This window comes from Hemitrygon akajei, chromosome 5 (genome assembly GCF_048418815.1).
Source record: "Hemitrygon akajei chromosome 5, sHemAka1.3, whole genome shotgun sequence".
NCBI classification, from domain to species: Eukaryota; Metazoa; Chordata; class Chondrichthyes; order Myliobatiformes; family Dasyatidae; genus Hemitrygon; species Hemitrygon akajei.
Genome location: NC_133128.1, coordinates 139,781,139 through 139,800,127, shown reverse-complemented (window position 1 = coordinate 139,800,127; position 18,989 = coordinate 139,781,139). Strand labels below are relative to the sequence as shown.

Here is an 18,989-nt window from a genome sequence, read left to right as displayed (position 1 = left end):
GTATTGTTTCATGTTAACAGTAACATGTCAGAATTGCACAGTTGATGTTGGCTGCATTACATCTTGAATGTCTGTTTTTCAGAAGCCATTTGTTGCCCTATAATAAATTGGAGTTGGTGCAGAGATGCCATAGTGATAAACATACTCTTTATGTAATAGTGTTTTGAGGATTTATTTATCTTTCAAACTGGCCCACATGTGAAATTTATATTACTGACAGTACGGCGAGCACACTTCAGCAGTGTAAAGGTTGCAGAATATCTTGAAATGCAGTTGAATATTTTGTCCTTTGGACCACAGCTTTAGACTCTGGTAGAAGTGACGCCTTCAGCTATTCATTGTCATCAGGGACTTCATTTACAATGTGCTGTGCAGTCAGATATATCTGGTCTAGGTTTCTGTGCCTAGAATATACAAGATGCTTGCTCAGCTAGGGAATCGGCTTAGATAATGCAGTTTTTCATCTCAACTCTATGTAGTTATTGTAAACTCTATGTTTTAAATGGCTTAGTGATATGAGATGATCTTGAGAATTCAGGATTGCTGTTCAAATAACTGTTACTTCATTCGTGCAGTTCAGCAGCCTGTTCATCAGTTAACTATGAGAGATTCAGTGTGTGTTATTTAAAATGTAGAAGTATTTTTATAAATGTTGCTGTAAATTATTTTATGGTTTATGCTGAAACAATTTCAGAGGATTTTTTAATTGCTCATGATGCAAGAGAAACTTGGGCTCTTTAAAAGACTCCTTGGGATTATTTTCAAAATTGATTTACATAATGGCATATGTTTTAATAAGTTCCTGTTCAGGTACTAGGAACATTTTAGATGTTATCCCTCAAATCAGCAAGTAGCTCCTATCAAAGTAAAAGATATTCTTTGACTCTCCTGGGTTTACGTTCACTCCTTTATCTTCTTGACCTCACTATTGTTTTTGACACTCTGTCACGCAAATCTCCAGTGCATATCTCATGTCTATTCCTTTAGGCTATTTTCACTTGATTCTATTCTTAATTAATTAATCACAGTCGGAGTATCTCTTAACAAAAGATTCTAATGTACATCTGTGTAGGCAACTTCCCAAGTAATCCATACACACTCAATTCCCTAAATATAACTACCACTTGTCGTCAAACCTTATTTGTTGCGACACACAAGTAAACTGTGACTAATATTGGAACTAATTATTAGCACTTCCACTCTTGACTATCCTGCTGGTGAATGTGCAGTCAATGGAAAATAAAATTGAAAACCCCAGAGCAAGATCATTGTGCCAGAGGGACATCAGGAACTGCTGTATACTTTGCTTTACGGAAGCATGGCTCACCTTCGCCTTTTAGAATGCAGTGCTGCAGTTTGATGGCTTCACTATTCTCTGCAAAGTCTGGAGAGCTCAGTCTTTTAAAGGTAGAGGAGTTGGAGTGTACTTTATGATTGACACGCCATGGCACACAGACGTGGTGGATCTGTCTCAGTCCTGCTCATCAGACCTGGAACATCTAACAGTCAAGTGTCATCCATTTTATCTGCGGATGTTTTCTGCCATCATCTTGGTAGCGGTGTACATTCCACCTCAGGCCAATGTCAGGCTGTGGACTGTAATCAGCAGTCAGGAAACAGCATGTCCTGATGCCTTCCTGATCTTTGTGGGGGATTTCAATCAGGCCAGCTTGAAGAAATCTCTGAACAACCACCAACAGCATATCACCTGTGGAACCAGAGTAGCCAACATACTATTATACCACCATCAAGGACACTTACATTGCCAAACTTTGGAAAGTCTAATCCCCTGGCTGTACCTCTACTCTGGCATATAGGAAGGTACAAAAGATCAGAGAACCAGTGGTGAAGACCAAGTAGGTATGGTCAGTGTAGGTGGAGGAGTACTTACAGGACTGTTGTGAATCAGTGGATTGGACAGTATTCAGGGATTCATCTTTGAATGTGATGAATATTTCATCAAGACCTCTCTGGATGTGTCTGTGCTTTTAGACCATACTGGTCACACCCAAAGCAACCGTGGATGAACCAGGAGATTTGTAGTCTGCTGAGGGCTAGATCTGTGGCATTCAAGACCGGTGATCCAGAACTATACAAGAGGTCCAGGTAGTTTGAAGGTGAGAAAACAATTCAGATTTGGATGCACATCACCTCTGGCAGGGTTTGAGGGCCATTACTTCCCGCAAGGCAAAACCTAACACCATGAGTGGCTGTGATGTTTCAGTCCCAGGTGAGCTCAACACCTTTTATGCACGCTTTGAAAGGGAGAATAAAACTACACCTGTGTGAATCCCTGCAGCATCGGGTGACTCTTTGATCTCTGTCCAGGAGGCCAATGTCAGAACGTCTTTCAAAGAGGTGTTTGGCCCTGATGGTGTACCTGGCAAGGCACTGAAAACCTGTGCCAACCAACTGGTGGTAACGTTTAAGGACACCTTCAGTCTCTTACTGCTGCAGTTGGAGGTTCCCACCTTCTTCAAAAGGCTGACAATCATACCAGTACCCAAGAAGAGAAAACGGACTTTTAAGATCGTAAACCAGCGGGTTGTTGTAATGTCTCCCACTCGCTGTGAAAATGAGGGACATCTCCCTCTCCCTTGTCAGGGAGAGCGAGAACCTGTGGTTTGTCAAATTGCGGATGAAATGCAAAGCTTTTGGGGTAACTTTGGTCTGTGTCTTTGCTTGGGCTTGGTGATGGTACCTGTGTGCATTTTCTTTTTGGTGGGGGGAGGGGGATCGTTGCTCGCTGCCGCTTACGCGTTGGGGGGGAGCTGGGGGGGCTTTGGGGTTCTCACCTTTGACTGTCATTCATTCTTTAGGGCACTTTTCTGTTTTTATGGATATTTGCGAAGGAAAAGCATTTCAGGATGTATATTGTATACACATTCTCTGATGTTAAATTTGACCTTTGAAGCTTTGAAGAGCAGCGTGGGCAGCCTCAATGATTACCGCCCAGTGGCACTCACATCTACAGTGATGAAGTGGTTTGAGAGGTTGGGCATGGCCAGAATCAACTCCTGCCTAAGCCAGAATCTGGACTCAATTCAATTTTTCCTATCACCTCAATCAGTCTACAGCAGATGCAGTCACAGTGGCTCTCCACTCAGCCTTGGATCACCTGGACAATAGCAATACCTATGTCAGGCTGCTGGTTATTGATTACAGCTCAATGTTCAACACCATCATAGCCTCAGTTCTAATCAACAAGCTCCAAAACCTTGGCTTCTATACCTCCCTCTGCAACTGGATCCTTGACTTCCTCACTGGGAGACCACAGTCAGTGCATGTCAGAAATGACATCTCCTCCACATTGGTGCACCTAAAGGATGTGTACTTAGCCCACTGTTCTCTGTCTACACCCCCAATCATGACTAGGCACAGCTCAAACACCATCTATAAACTTGCTGAAGACACAATTGTTGTTGGCATAATTTCTGATGGTGGCGAGGTGTACAGAAGCAGGCTAGATCAGCTAATTGAGTGGTGTAACATAACAATCTTGCACTCAATATTAATTGGACCAAGGAATTGATTGTGCACTTCTGGAAGGGGAAGTTAAGGGAATACACACCAGTTCTCATCGAGGGATCACCAGTGGAAGGGGTGAGTAGCTTCAAGTTCCTGGGTGTCAACATCTCTGAGGATCTATCCTGGATCCAACATATTGATGCAATTACACAGAAGGCACTGCAGTGGCTATATTTCATTAGGAGTTTGAGGAGACTTGGTATGTCACCAAAGACCCTCGCGAGTTTCTACAGGTGTACTGTGGAGAGCATTCTAGCTGGTTGTATCATGCATGATATTTGGCTGCCATTGTGCAGGATCAGGAAAAGCTGCCGAAAGTTGTAAACTTAGCCAGCTCCATCATGAACACTAGCCTCCTCAACATCGAGGACACCTTCAGAAGGCGATGCCTCCGAAAGGCAACATCCATCATTAAGGACCCCCCATCTCCCAGGACAAGCCCTCTTATTGCTACCACCAAGGAGGAAATGCAGGAGCCTGAAGATGCACACTCAACATTTTATGAGCAGTTTCTTCCCATCCACCATCTGACTTCTGAATGGACAATAAACCCTTGTACATCACCTCTGTGTTTTCTTTCCTGCTGTTTCTTTTACAGTACTTAATTTTAAAAATACATATTGTAATTTGTAGTTTTAAAAATTGTATTGCAATGTACTGCTGTTGCAAGACAATAAATTTCACAACATATGCCAGTGATAGTAAACCTGATTCTGAGTCTAGACATTGAATTTTCACTTGCTTTATTTTTGTTCAACTACAATCTATCAACTGCTAATCTCTTAGCTATGGTACAGATATCTTCTGTTTTAAAGTATTCTATTTTTAAAAAAAACCTTTTAATACATCTCTGTTCAAAATGTCTGAAGTGATTATTTTACAGGAGTTCCATATAAATGTTGTACTATCTAGCATATAGTTATTTGAGTAGAATTGCAGATTAAGAATATAATGTTAACAAGTTGGCAGGGATCATTTGGATTTGTACTGGATATAGTTTTACAGTGCAGAAGGTAGAGGATAATCAATGCATATACCTATAAAAACCCCTACTGCAAAAGTAAACTATTGTAGGTTCTGAAAATCTGAAATAAAATAGAAAATATTTTAAGGTGATTGAGGAACTTGTAGGGGGTGAGTTTTATATGCAGATTAGTGAGTGTATGGAATGCCCTGTCAGGGGTGATGATAGAGGCATCCTCATTAGAAATATTAAAGAGATTCTTAGGCCCATGAATAATAGAAGAATTTAGGGTTATATAGGATGAAAGGGTTAGATTGATCTTAAGAGTAGATTAAAGAGTTGGCACAACATTGTGGGTCAAAGGGTCTGTACTATGCTGTACTGTTCTATGTTCTTTTGGAACTGCTAAGAGAAACCCTCAGTGTTGTGGTGATGTCACGTGTCAGAACGTGATTAGACAGAGTTCGGAGCATACGCAGAAATGACAGAATGATCGAGAAGCTTGTATGGTTAAGACGTGGTTGCTATTTGCTGTTAAATAAAAGTTCTAGTTATGTTCTTCTAGAATCTGTGTCTTTATGAGTAACCTACGGTACATATAAAGAACGCAATATGGTGTCAGAAGTCGGTCTGGAAGAATAATTTGTTTCACTACACAGGAGAAGCGAAGATAATCGATAAAAAGAGCGTGAACATTTTTGCTGTTTGCTAACAGCTTTAAGAATGGAAGTTTTGCAACCCCTATCGACGCTTCAGCTGACTGGAAATGTAGCCGAAAACTGGAAAAGATTTAAACAGCATTTTGAAATTTATTTATCGGCGATCAGAGCAGATAATAAAACGGAGAAAACAAAAGCTGCAATTCTACTCCATGTGATTGGGGATGACACAATTGAGGTATATAACCATTTTACTTTTCAGAATGGAGATAATTTGAATCTAAAAGCGATAATTGACAAGTTTGAAGCATTTTGTATCCCAAAGCGCAATGTGACGTATGAACGGTATAAATTCTTTACGTGCAAGCAGAAAGCTGGTCAAATGATTGATCAATTTGTTACAGAATTGAGAAATCAAAGTAAAAGATGCAAGTTTGCAGAGCTTACAGACTCTCTCATTAAAGACAGAATTGTTTGCAGCTTTCTGGATAATGGTCTGAGAGAAAGACCGTTAGAGCAAGATTTGAATTTGGAAAAAGCTGTGGCACTCTACAAAGCTTTGGAGACCCTGATGTTGCAGGCTAAAGAGCTTTTTATCGAGAACGGCAGCGTAGACGCTGTAAAGCACGAGCATATTAGAAAAAATAATAAAGCAACAACGAAACCGACAGAGAGCAAGACGTCATCTGAAGGAAAAGAACTTTGTGATCGCTGTGGGCGGCAGCACCGACCTAAAATGTGTCCAGGGTATTGGAAAGTGTGCAACAATTGTGGTAAGAGTAATCGTTTTTCATGCTGTTACAGAAGTAGAAAGGAAATAAAACACGTAAATGCAGTGCTTGAAAATGAATGTGAGGAGTTTTATATCGATGTGCTTTGTGAAAACAATCAAAGTAAGAATGACTGGACTATGCCATTGCAAGTGAACCAGAACAAAATTCTGTTTAAATTGGATACTGGAGCACAAGTAAATGTTCTTGCAGAATCTGAGTTTAATGCCAAGATCAAAGTTGCATCAGACAAATATAAAAGTGACTGGGTATTCAGGTGCAGACGTTCCAGTTAAAGGAACATGTGTGGCAAAAGTATCACACAAAAATATGGTGCACACGCTTTCATTTGTGGTCGTGTCTAAGAATGTACAGTCAATACTGGATTTATCTGCCTGTGAGAGAGTGAATTTGGTGAAAAGAGTCTTAGTCCTGGACAGTGACACAGAGTCAGAATACAGTGACTTGATGAAAGAGTATTGGGACTTGTTCAAAGGGCTTGATTGTCTTCCAGGAGAGCACACGATTAAAATAGACAACACAGTGCCACCCATAGTACATCCATGTAGAAAAGTGCCTTTTGCATTACGTGATGAACTGAAAACAGAGCTTGACAGAATGGAACGGTTAGGAGTCATACAAAAAATTGATGAACCGACTGAATGGGTCAATTTGCTTGTTATTGTTGATAAGAAAAATGAAAAACTGAGGATTTGCTTAGATCCAAGAGACTTGAATCGAGCCATTAAAAGAGAGCATTTCAATTGTCACAGTTTGCTAATGCAAAGTAGTTTAGTAAATTAGATGCATCCTCTGGATTCTGGCAACTTAAACTAGATGAACCGAGTTCAAAATTGTGTACCTTTAACACTCCTTTTGCCAGATACCGTTTTCTTAGGCTTCCATTTGGAATTGCATCAGCTCCTGAAGTGTACCATAAAACTATTCACATGCTATATGAGCACATTGAGGGTGTAGATTCTTCCATAGGTGTTATTATTGTTTGGGGATCATCTAAACAAGAGCATGATGCCAGACTCAGAGAAGTCTTTGAGGCAACACGCAAGGCAAACCTGAAGTTGAATAAAGACAAATGTCAGCTAGGAGTGACTGAACTTACCTTTGTGGGTGATATCATCAGCAATGAGGGTGTGCGTCCTGATACATTGAAGGTTTCTGCTATTGAGAACATGTCAAGACCGCAATGTAAAAAGGATGTTCAAAGGTTTATGGGAATGGTCAACTACATGGGAAAATTCATACCCAATCTTTCGGATCAGCTTGCTCCACTGAGGCAGCTAATAGAAAAGAAAAACAGATGGAGCTGGAATCATGAACAGGAGAAGGCATGGCAAAATCTCAAGAAAGTGCTCACTAAAGAACCTGTGTTGAAATTCTATGATGCTGAGAGACCCATCAAAATTTCACGTGATGCATCTCAAGCAGGCTTAGGGACAGTATTACTCCTAAAACATGATCAGGATTGGCTACCAGTGGCATATGCATCTCATGCATTATCCGATCCAGAAACAAGGTATGCCCAAATTGAAAAAGAATTGCTCAGTATTCTGTTTGCTTGTGAGAGATTTCAACAGTTTATGTCTGGGCAATCTATTGATGTTGAAACCCATCATAAGCCTTTGATTGCATTTTTTAGCACACCTTTAAGCCACTGTCCTTTGTGAATTTAGCGAATGATGATCAAATTGCAAAGATATGCATTGAATGTGTCATACACACCTGGAAAATTCATGTACACGGCTGACACACTTTCCAGAGCTGTGAATTCAACAACAAAAGACAGTCACAGGAATGTTATTGATGTTCAGGTATTTATTGATATGGTCATAGAAACTGTACCTGTTGCTCCCAAAAAGTTGGAACTGCTGCGTCTTGAGACAGAAGGACAAAATTCTCGGTAAGGTAATACAAGTGGTGATGAATGGATGGCCAGGTAATAAGCATGACTGAACCTCAGAAGTACAAGAGTATTGGAACCACAGATAAGAACTTTCTGTTGTGGATGGGATATTGTACAAAGGTAGCAGAATTGTAATTCCTAGAAGTCTCAGAAAAGAAATGCTTGGGAAAATTCATGAAGGCCACCTGGGTATTGAAAAGTGTAAGAGAAGGGTGCAGGAAGTGATGTTTTGGTCCAGGATGAATCAAGAAATTTCAGAATTGGTGTCTTCTTGTCAAATATGCTTTAAATAAATACCAACTTAGCAGCCCTAAGGAGCCACTGCATCCACATCCTAGTCCTCAGAGATCTTATCAGGAGGTAGGCGTTGATGTTTTTGTAAGTGACAACAAAGATTATCAATTAATAACAGATTACTACTTCTTGTATCCTGAAGTGTTTGGTTTGGGCAGAACAACAGCAGAGAACGTAATTACATGCATGAAATCAGTGTTTTTCAGACATGGTGTACCTGATGAAGTTTTCACAGACAATGATCCACAATTCAATGGTGAATGCATGAGACATTTTGCTCAGGAATGGGGCTTTGTTTATACAACATCTAGTCCATTTCTCCCTCAGTCCAATGGATTAGTTGAGAAGTCGGAATTATCAAGAAACTGATGCACAAAGCAAAAGATAGTGGAGGTGATTTTTATAAAGCTTTGTTAGCCTATCATAGTACTCCACTTGAATGTGGATTTTCACCTGCTCAGCTCTTGATGGGATGCCATTTGAGATCCAATCTGCCAATAGATGAGAGCCTTCTGAGAACAGAGGGAGGTGAACAAGTGAAAAAATGGGAAGATGAACACAAAGCAAAGCAGAAAATATACTTTGACAGATGTTCTCGTCCATTACCTGAACTGCACCAAGGAGATGAAGTAAGGATACAAGACAAAATGAACAGATGGACACGAAAGCTACAGTACTTGGAGAAGTACAACCCAGATCATACATGGTCCAAACAGAAGAAGGAGCAGTGTTAAGAAGAAATCGCTAAGACCTCAAGAAAGAGCCAACTTCAGAGTTTCCATTAACCGATGCAGACCAGGCAAAACATGAAAATTACAACGAAGCACAAGAACTGTGTGAACCACTTAGAAGGTGTACTCGTGTTCGTAAACCCCCAGAGAGACTGATAGAGACATGTTAAATTATTCATTTGTTTTGATTAATGTTGCTAATTGTTTTTCTTTTTAAGGAAAGGAATATGTGGTGATGTCACGTGTCAGAACGTGATTAGACAGAGTTCGGAGCATGCGCAGAAATGACAGAATGATCAAGAAGCTTATGTGGTTAAGATGTGGTTGCTGTTTGCTGTTAAATAAAAGTTCTAGTTATGTTCTTCCAGAATCTGTGTCTTTATGAGTAACCCACGGTATGTATAAAGAACACAACAAGTGTTTCAGATTATTGACCTTTCATCAAAATCACTGGAAGGACACATAATGAGACATTAGTGCAGTTTCTCTTTGTAGGAGCAATTGAGTATTTTGTGCATTTTCTGTTTTACTTGTAAGCCTTGCCTGAACCTCGATAAACTGTGCTGCAGCTATTTAGCTGGCAGCTCATCACACAGCATATTAGTATTTAGGCCTCTGTGATGAATTCTAGTCCACTCAATTTTTTATTTTTACAAACTATTTTACTACTTGCACTGATAGTAAAATTATTTTAAAATAAAACTGATACTACATATTCAGGTTTTTTATTTTGGTTTAATCTGAATAATTTCCCCCATCAGTTGTTGGGTAAGCCTTTGAGTCATGTGCACCGTCTGACACCTGCAGAAACAAGATGTAGTTTCCCTTGTCCTATCTTTTTGCTCATGCTATTAGCCTCAGTAGTGAATAATTCATTTCTAGCATCACTAAACAAATCTTTCATTCCTTTTCATCCATGGAAAAAAAACATTAACCTTGTTTAATTCACCTGCTGAGTATTCCAGCATTTATTTGTAGTGATTAGCGAGTGTGGGCATCATCTTGGTGAAGTCTTAAATAATGAGATGACTGGTTCTCAAGGAAAAAAAACCTAAGGATTAATGCGATTTGATGAATCATAATAGGAGAAGTTGAGTAAAGGAAATTGTGTTGCAAATGATACTGCCAGTATGTTCAAGTCAGTTGCATTTTCTGTTTTAAAAAAAAATCAATTGGTCACAAATTAGAACAGCAATGTTGCAGTGCAGCAACGTAATGCTGTCAAAAAGAGGACAGATGAATGGTTTGATTCTGCGATTTCCAAGTGTTAATGTGGTGTAATGGGGGTGACCATTAACAAGACCAGTTGGCAGGCAGCCTTACACAGTTAAATTGCTGCTTGGCGCAAGCAGCAACTTTTGGAAACAGACATGACTTTTTATTATATATTCTGTTTCAAGCAGCCATGTAGGGATGCATTAATCCATTTCCTGGTAGGCCTTTTATGAGGTAATTTATGGCAGGTGGACTTCATTGCATGTGACCCAAGGTTCTATGTTACTTAGTGTATTTCCATTACGGAGTTACTTTATGTGTATTTTCAGTACTGTGGTGAATTGATTCTGCATAATTGGGTCACGAGGCAGCCATGATAAAGATTCTTGTTCTTTCATGTCATGACAGAGATAAATATCTGTTGCTCTTTTTAATGTGGAATGTGTGCCTCTCAGTTCAGTGTGAACTCATTGGAAATTAATAACTATAGCTGCAAGGCAAAGAAATCTCAAATGGTAACAAAATGCTGGAAACACTCAGCAGGCCAGACAGCCCTTGGAAAGAAACAGCATTTATGCGCCATGCCATTTCATCCGACTGAAAGATGCTGGTGTAGAGCAATGGAATTGAATACGTACAGCAAAATAATAAAGATTGACTGAATGACAGAGGGCTGATGGTGAAGTTTGGTGACAGGATACAAGCATAGATTCAGAACAGAGAACATTGGAGTGTTGGGTTGAGATCTAAAGTTGTTAAAATCATTGGCTCTGGAAGGGCAAGAGGAAAGATATTATCCAAGTAAAATCATGTTATATTTTCAATCAAAACTACCTTTGATACCTACACTACACATTCATTTTTGTTAATTAATACAGGCCAAATAATGAAACGCAGTCCTGATGAAGGTTCTTGGCCTAAAACATTGACTGTTTATTAATTTCCATTGATGCTGCCTGATCTGCTGAGTTCCTCCAGCATCTTGTATGTTTTGCCTTGGATTTCCAGCATCTGTATTTTTCTCATGTTTGCAAATAATAATGAGCCAGTAGCTCATTCAAGTGGTTAATTTTCATAAATGGCTTTCCATTTTGATTATATGTTATTTGCAGGTTTCTCTGGTGTTGCAAACACAAAGTCTGCAGATGCTGGAAACCCAAAGCATCACACACAAAATACTGCAGGAACTTAGCAGATCAGGCAGCATCTATGGAAAAGAGTGAACAGTTGATGTTTTGGGCTGAGACCTTTCATCAGGACTGGAAAGGAAAGGGGAAGATGTCTGAATAAAAGGTGGGGGTGTGGGGAAAGGTGATAGGTGAAGCCAGCTGGTGGAAAAGGTCAAGGGCTGGAGAAGAAAGAATATATTGGAATGGGATTTGTATTGTTTGACCACCGGGAAGTCCTGCTTGTGGCAGATGGAGCAGAGGTGTTCTCTGTTGAACCATCTACGCTGAAGGCAGTTTATCTAAAAACTAGCACTTACTAGGGACACAGGAGAAAATTGGGGCATGCAGAGGGAATGCATATGGTCCGGGTGAACATAGTCCAGACTGGAGGTCAGGATTGAACCCAGCACACTGAAGCTCTGAGACAGCTGCACTACTTGCAGCTCCACTGTGCCATGGAACTTATTTTCATTCCAAAAAAAACAGGTTGCAGAAGGAGAACTCAGATTGAGTTTTCAGCTTTGAATAGAATCGAGCCTTGTATGTAAAAGGACTTCTGAGCAAGATTTAGCAAATCCTCCACCATTTGATCATTTGCCAAAAATGTTCTTTTATTTGCTGTTCCAAAACTTTTAAACTGGTATTTAAAAATTACATGCATTTTTCCCGAAATACGCCCCTTGGCAATGTCTACAGAAATGAGATCTACTTCACATACATGTCAATGCCATTCAATTCTATTTATTTTGTTTAACGATACACTACAGTCAAAGGCCCTTCTGACCCAGTGAGCCTGTGCATCTTTGTAATGTGGGAGGAAACCAGAGTACTCAGAGGAAACCCACATGGAATCGGGGAGAACATACAGACTCCTTACAGACAGTGGTAGAATTGATCCCAGGTTGCTGTTCCTGCATTGTCATCATGCTAATCGCTATGTTACCATACCGCCCCAGTAAAGCTTCACAACCTTTTTTGATGTCAGTTGCCTTGGTTGGAATGCTATTTTCAGATTGAATGGCTTTGACTACATTTACCTAAATGTAGTATGCCTTGCTAACATTTGAGATTGAAATATTGGGGGTTCAAGTCCCAGTCTGGTGGTGAGAGCACAGACACTAGTGTGAAATGCCTGAGCAGAAGAGAGGGAATATTGCAAATGTTTTTTTAAATGAGACATGATACTGAAGTTGTACCTGCTCTATCAAGTGGAAATAAAGAATCCCTTTGTACCATTTTGTAGAGGATCTTGAGAGTTATTCCTGGTATTAAATAGAAAGTGCTGAAAGTATGCAGAAGATCAGGCAGTTTTCTGTGGAGGGAGACACAATTAGTGTTACAAGTCAATAGCCCTCATCAGATCTGCTGAGAATTCCCAGCACTTCATTTTTATGTTGAATTTATCACATTTGCAATTTTCTAATTTTTGAATTAATTTTGTTTCCTGGCAATTATTTTCTCTTTAATACAAGAAAAATAGATGATCTGATTATTATCATATTGCTAATTGTGGAACCTTGCTGTGTTTCATGTTCAGATTTATTTATCAAGTGTTCACACTAAAATGTGTCGTTTACTTCAACAACCAACACAATCTAAGGATGTGCTGTGGGCACATGTGCTGTGTAAGTGTCACCACTCATTCCGGCACCAAGATAGCATGCCCATAATGTCGGGCCTCCAACTCACAGACTTTCAACATCAATCCCAGGACTCACCAATCCCGGGAATTTGAGCTCTAGGCTTCAAGTTCCAGACTCACCCGGAACATGCCAACCTGGAGGGAATTGTAGGCCTGCATAGAACTCTAATCCCAGGACTCGTGGACCCTCGGGATATCGCAGACCTAGGGGATCACCAGCACCAGTCCATGGGGCCCACCAATCTCTATTGTTGACCACAGGGATTGCTAGTTTTTGTCCTCACCGTCTTCTGGCCATAATTTTTTTCAATATATACTTACTGTAATTTATAGTTTTTATTATTATAATGGAATGTCCTGCTGCTGCAAAACAACAAATTTCACAACATATGCCAGTGATATTAAAACTGATTCTGATTCTGGCCCGACTCATCATTTCTACTACACCTGATCTCCACCTCCCCTCATCCCTGTCCCTAAAACCCTAACCTGTCCCCTAACTCCTAGCACTGTGCCCAAAACCATTCCATAAACCTAAAAAGCAATGAAATCTATGCCACAACCTCAAGACATCGCAGCTCAACTCCATCTTGTGTTAATTCATTGAGGCTTCTCACATAGTCAATATATTCAAAGTGGCTATGAAAGTTCTTACCCTGTAGTAAGAAGGATAATTGAAAACACTTTTTTGGGTGGAAGTCCTTTATACCAACTAGAAGCTATGAAAGATGTCCTATAACTGCAAGGCTTTCTTTCATGTGAAAGCATAAACTGAATATCTGGGCTTTATTACAAACTGCAGTTATCTTGCAATCCTATCTTCTTCTGATCATATCCTTCAGTTATGACATGAATGATGCAACACAGTTGGGAATTGGGGCTCCAAAGGTTAAAAGTAACTTTCCACAAGAAAAACTATTACACTTCTAGCTAGTATAACTGAGGACAATTTTTTAAATCTATCTTTTGTTAATTGAGAACAAGTGAGATGGTGGTTTTTGTTTGGAAAAGTTCTTCACCCAAAGAATTTTTATTATTGATATTGGTTGCCCCAGTTTAATTTGAACATTCCTTTAATTTCCCTTCTTGGGATCAGTTTATATCCCAATTCCCAAGAAGGGAAATGTAAAGGGATTTTCAAATTATCGAACAATTTCACTAGTTTCACATGCTGGCAAGATAATGCTAAAAATCATGCAAGCAAGACTCCAGCAATATATGGAACGGGAACTGCCAGGTGTACAAGCTGATTTTAGAAGAGGCAGAGGCACCAGACAGCAAATTACTAACCTACACCGGATAATGGAGAAATTAAGGGAATTCCAGAAAAGTATTTATCTATGTTTTATTGATTACTCTAAAGCCTTCAACAGTGTGGACCAGAATAAACTATGGCAAATCCTTAAGAAATGTGGATACCTGGACATCTGATCTGCCTTATGAGGAACTTGTACGAAGATCAAGAGCAGCAGTTAGAACTGAACACAGAACAACAGACTGGTTCAAGATTGAGAAAGGAGTATGACAAGGTTGTAAACACGAGGAAATCTGCAGATGCTGGAAATTCAAACAACAACACACACAAAATGCTGGTGGTACACAGCAGGCCAGGCAGCATCTATAGGAAGAAGCATGGTCGATGTTTCGGGCCGAGAGTCCTGACGAGGGGTCTCGGCCCAAAATGTCGACAGTGCTTCTCCCTATAGATGCTGCCTGGCCTGCTGTGTTCCACCAGCATTTTGTGTGTGTTGACAAGATTGTATACTGTCACCCTACTTATTTAATCTATATGCTGAACACATCATGAGGAATGCTGGTCTAGAGGACTCAAATGTTGGAATCAAAATTGCTGGACAAAATATTAACAACCTCAGATATGCAGATGATACTACTCTAATGGCTGAAAGTGAGGAGGATCTGGGGAAGCTTCTAATCAAAGTTGAAAGAAGAAATTGCAAAAGCTGGCATGTTGCTCAATATTATAAAAACTAAGATTATGTTGACCGGCCCTATTAACTCAGTGCTAATTAATGGAAAGAAAGTGGAGGCAGTGATGGATTTTGTCTTCCTCCGTTCAAAGATTTCTATAGATGGTAACTGCAGCCATGAAATTAAACAACACCTACTTCTGGGGAGAGCAGCAATGGCAAATTTAGATAAAATACTGAAGAGCAGAGACATAACAATATCTACGAAGGACTGTATAGTCAAGTCTATGGTATTTACAGTTGTGATGTAGAGCTGTGAGAGCTGGTCTTATTAGTAAGGCTGAATACAAAAGAATCGACACTTTTGATCTTTGATGCTGGAGGAAAGTGTTAAGAGTTCATTAGACCGCAAGAAGATCCAACAAGTCAATACTTGAAGAAATATAGCCAGCCTACTCAGGAGGAGACTCGGTTATGAGACTAAAGCTCAAATATTTTGGCCACATCAGGAGAAGACAGGATTCCTTGGAGAAGACTCACGTTAGGTAAAAGGAGAGGATGACGGGCTACGATGGATAGATAATATTACTCAGACAATGCATATGACCTTGGGAGATCTTAGAGAGGCAGTTTCCAACGAGAAGGCTTGGTGTGTAGGAGTCCATGAGGTCACAAAGAGTCGGACTCGACTTAACGACTGAACAGCAACAACAAATGCCCCAGTTATTTCCCCATTTATCATTACTTATTTTTGCATGCATAAACCTATCCAGTAAAGTTGCTGAGAATGATCAGGATAGAAAACCTTTCTAATGCTCATTCTTCATTTAAAATAGATTATTTGTAAGACTTTTCTTTCTCTGTAAGGTAGCAAAACATAGTATAGAAGAGTAGAACAATCTTAGTCATTCAGCCGTCAGTCCTGTCTGAAATATGGTACTTGCTGTTAAGATATTTCTTCTTTGCAGACTTGTTTGGTTATCCTGTATTAACTCAGCTATGACTGTGGTATGCACTCCTCAGTCTTTGCCATCTTGGGCTTCTGAGAACATTTCCCCAAGATATGTGTGGCAATATATGGTAAAAATTATAATTGACTTAGCCATTTTGTTCTCATTTGATTTTCTGTCGTGTATTCTGCTTATTTGTATTATCCTTCCTTTTAATCCTGCAATATTTATTGGTTTAGTGGCTAGTGAACACGTGCTCATGATGGAGAATGACAATTGCATCGTCACTTCTACAACAATCTAACAAATGTAATTAATCTGAGCAATGGATTACATTGAGAAATTAAGGAAGATTAGTTGTTACAATGCTGTAGTTCTTGCTTTTCAGATTATTGCCATTAAATAAAGCACGTTTTTATCAAGTTTCGTATGACATGAAGACGATTAAATTGATATGGCAGTACACGTTTTGAATGCAGTTATCACATAGTAAATATAAAATTTTGCTTACCATGTGTTGCTTTTAATTCAGAAGTTCTTGGGAACCTTGTCAAGATACCAGCTCCTCCCACTGTATCAAATCCGGTATAATGTTAATTACCAGTTTTTCAGCAGCAGGAATTAATAATAGTAATTGAGAATTTCATACTTAATTTTGTGGAACCTCTTGACTAAAGGCAGTTGACTAAGCTGTAGGGAGGAGTGCTGTAATTACAAGAACAATAGTTTCATCAGCTATTTACTTTTTCAATGGAAGTGTAGCACCGAGTTTAATGTTTAATGATATTAGCAAGAATAACACACCCTTTCCCTTTGCTCTCTTACCTTGCATCTTTTCTTGTCTGCTGTTCCTTTGATTTCCATTCCTTGGCTAAGTAACTGAACTACACTCTGGCTTTTAATGCTACAAAAAAAGAGAAACTTTATCTTACCTACCTTAGCCTTGTATCACAACACAGAAGAAGGGAAGATGTTCCATTTTCTGCCAGCAACCACAGTAAGGAAGTTACCAATTAACACTGTATCTTGATTATCCTTTCTGCCTTCGGAATGCGATCACTTAAGTTGAGTATGATACTCTCCTAAGGGGTTGTCTATTGGTGGGCCCTCAGATGGCTGTAGAAGCCAGTCCAGGATCCACATATTCTTGTGCAGTGTGGGCAAGAGTAAGTGGTGGATGTGTTTAGTGGTAAGGTCTTTTGATTGTTCAGTCTCTCCTTTTGTAACTTTCCTGTCATTTAGTATCTGCAAGGAATTCCCAGCCTTTTCTACATTTAGTTAGACTGAGTTTAGGTGATCCTTCCAACAGTGTTCTTGAATTCAACCTTTTTTTTTGATACATGCAAGAAGAGAAAAGATGCTTTAGAAATATTTTTAGTGAAGGAACTATAGAGCAGATGGTAAAGAATACATCAAAATTGAATCCATACACTTTTAGAAGTTAAGTGGAGTTGGCCAAAATCAAGGTGGTGCTGAGTTTGAACTTTACTGGCTGATTTCCCTTCAAGTCAACCAATAATCTAAGGAAGTATTGTGCTGGGGATTGGTTGTTGGTGTACTTGCCTGTATTTCAGAAAGGTCTTTAATTTAAATTTAGCATTGTCACAATGGTTTTCAAGAAATTTTTTTTTAATGAAAAGCCATCGAACCTTCTTTATCTGCTGCTGGATAGCTGAGTTATCCAACAACTTCTGATTTCATACATTAAAATGCTTCATTGAGAAATTATTTTATATCTATTGTTAATTACTGTACTTTATAATTACTGTACTTGATATCTTAATTCATTAATAGCAAATACTGGATTTCACTGTTAATATTTGAACATATTTTTGCAATTTTGTGGCATTTAGAGTTGCTTTACATCTTTCCACTCCCTAGTTTGGAGTTTGAGAATGCCATACGTTCGGATACTGTTCATAGACTTCAGTTCAGCATTTAACACAATCATCCCTCAGAAACTGATTGGAAAGCTGAGCCTACTGGGCCTGAACACCTCCCTCTGCAACTGGATCCTAGACTTCCTGACTGGGAGACCTCAGTCAGTCCGGATCGGGAGCAGCATCTCCAACACCATCACACTGAGCACGGGGGCCCCCCAGGGCTGTGTTGTCAGTCCACTGCTCTTCACTCTGCTGACCCACAACTATGCTGCAACACACAGCTCGAACCACATCATCAAGTTCGCCAATGATATGACTGTGGTGGGGCTCATCAGCAAGAACGACGAGTCAGCTTACAGAGAGGAGGTACAGTGGCTAACGGACTGGTGCTAACGGACCTATCTCTTAATGTGAACAAAACAAAAGGGATGGTTGTTGACTTCAGGAGGGCACGGAACGACCACTCCCCGCTGAACATCGACGGCTCCTCGGTAGAGATCGTAAAGAGCACCAAATTTCTTGGTGTTCACCTGGCGGAGAATCTCACCTGGTCCCTCAACACCAGCTCCATAGCAAAGAAAGCCCAGCAGTGTCTCTACTTTCTGTGAAGGCTGAGGAAAGTCCACCTCCCACCCCCCATCCTCATCACATTCTATAGGGGTTGTATTGAGAGCATCCTAAGCAGCTGCATCACTGCCTGGTTCAGAAATTGCACCATCTCGGATTGCAAGACCCTGCAGCGGATAGTGAGTTCAGCTGAGGAGATCATCGGGGTCTCTCTTCTCGCCATCACGGACATTTACACCACACGCTGCATCCGCAAAGCAAACAGCATTATGAAGGACCCCACACACCCCTCATACAAACTCTTCTCCCTCCTGCCGTCTGGGAAAAGGCACTGGAGCATTCGGGCTCTCACGACCAGACTGTGTAACAGTTTCTTCCCCCAAGCTATCAGACTCCTTAATACCCAGAGCCTGGACTGACACCTTACTGCCCTATTGTCCTGTTTATTATTTATTGTTATGCCTGCACTGTTTTGTGCACTTTATGCTGTCCTGGGTAGGTCTGTAGTCTAGTGTAATTGATTTTTTTTTCTCTGTTTTTTGTACTGTGTCATGTAACACCATGGTCTTGAAAAACATCTTCTCATTTTTACTATGTACTGTACATAGCAGTTGTGGTCGAAATGACAAGAAAAGTGACTTGACTTGATATTTCAGAATCTGAATTAGGTTTAATATCACTGGCATATGTGGTGAAATTTGTTAACTTAGTGGCAGCAGTACAATGCAATACATGATAATATAGAGAAAAAATAAATGAATTACATTA

General features: G+C 39.9%; 1 protein-coding gene across 2 annotated transcripts in view; it reads left to right on the top strand.

The window, feature by feature from the left end:
• Window positions 1-18,989, top strand: part of agap1 (ArfGAP with GTPase domain, ankyrin repeat and PH domain 1) — a 642,020-nt gene that overhangs the window by 38,159 nt on the left and 584,872 nt on the right. The window lies entirely within an intron of this gene.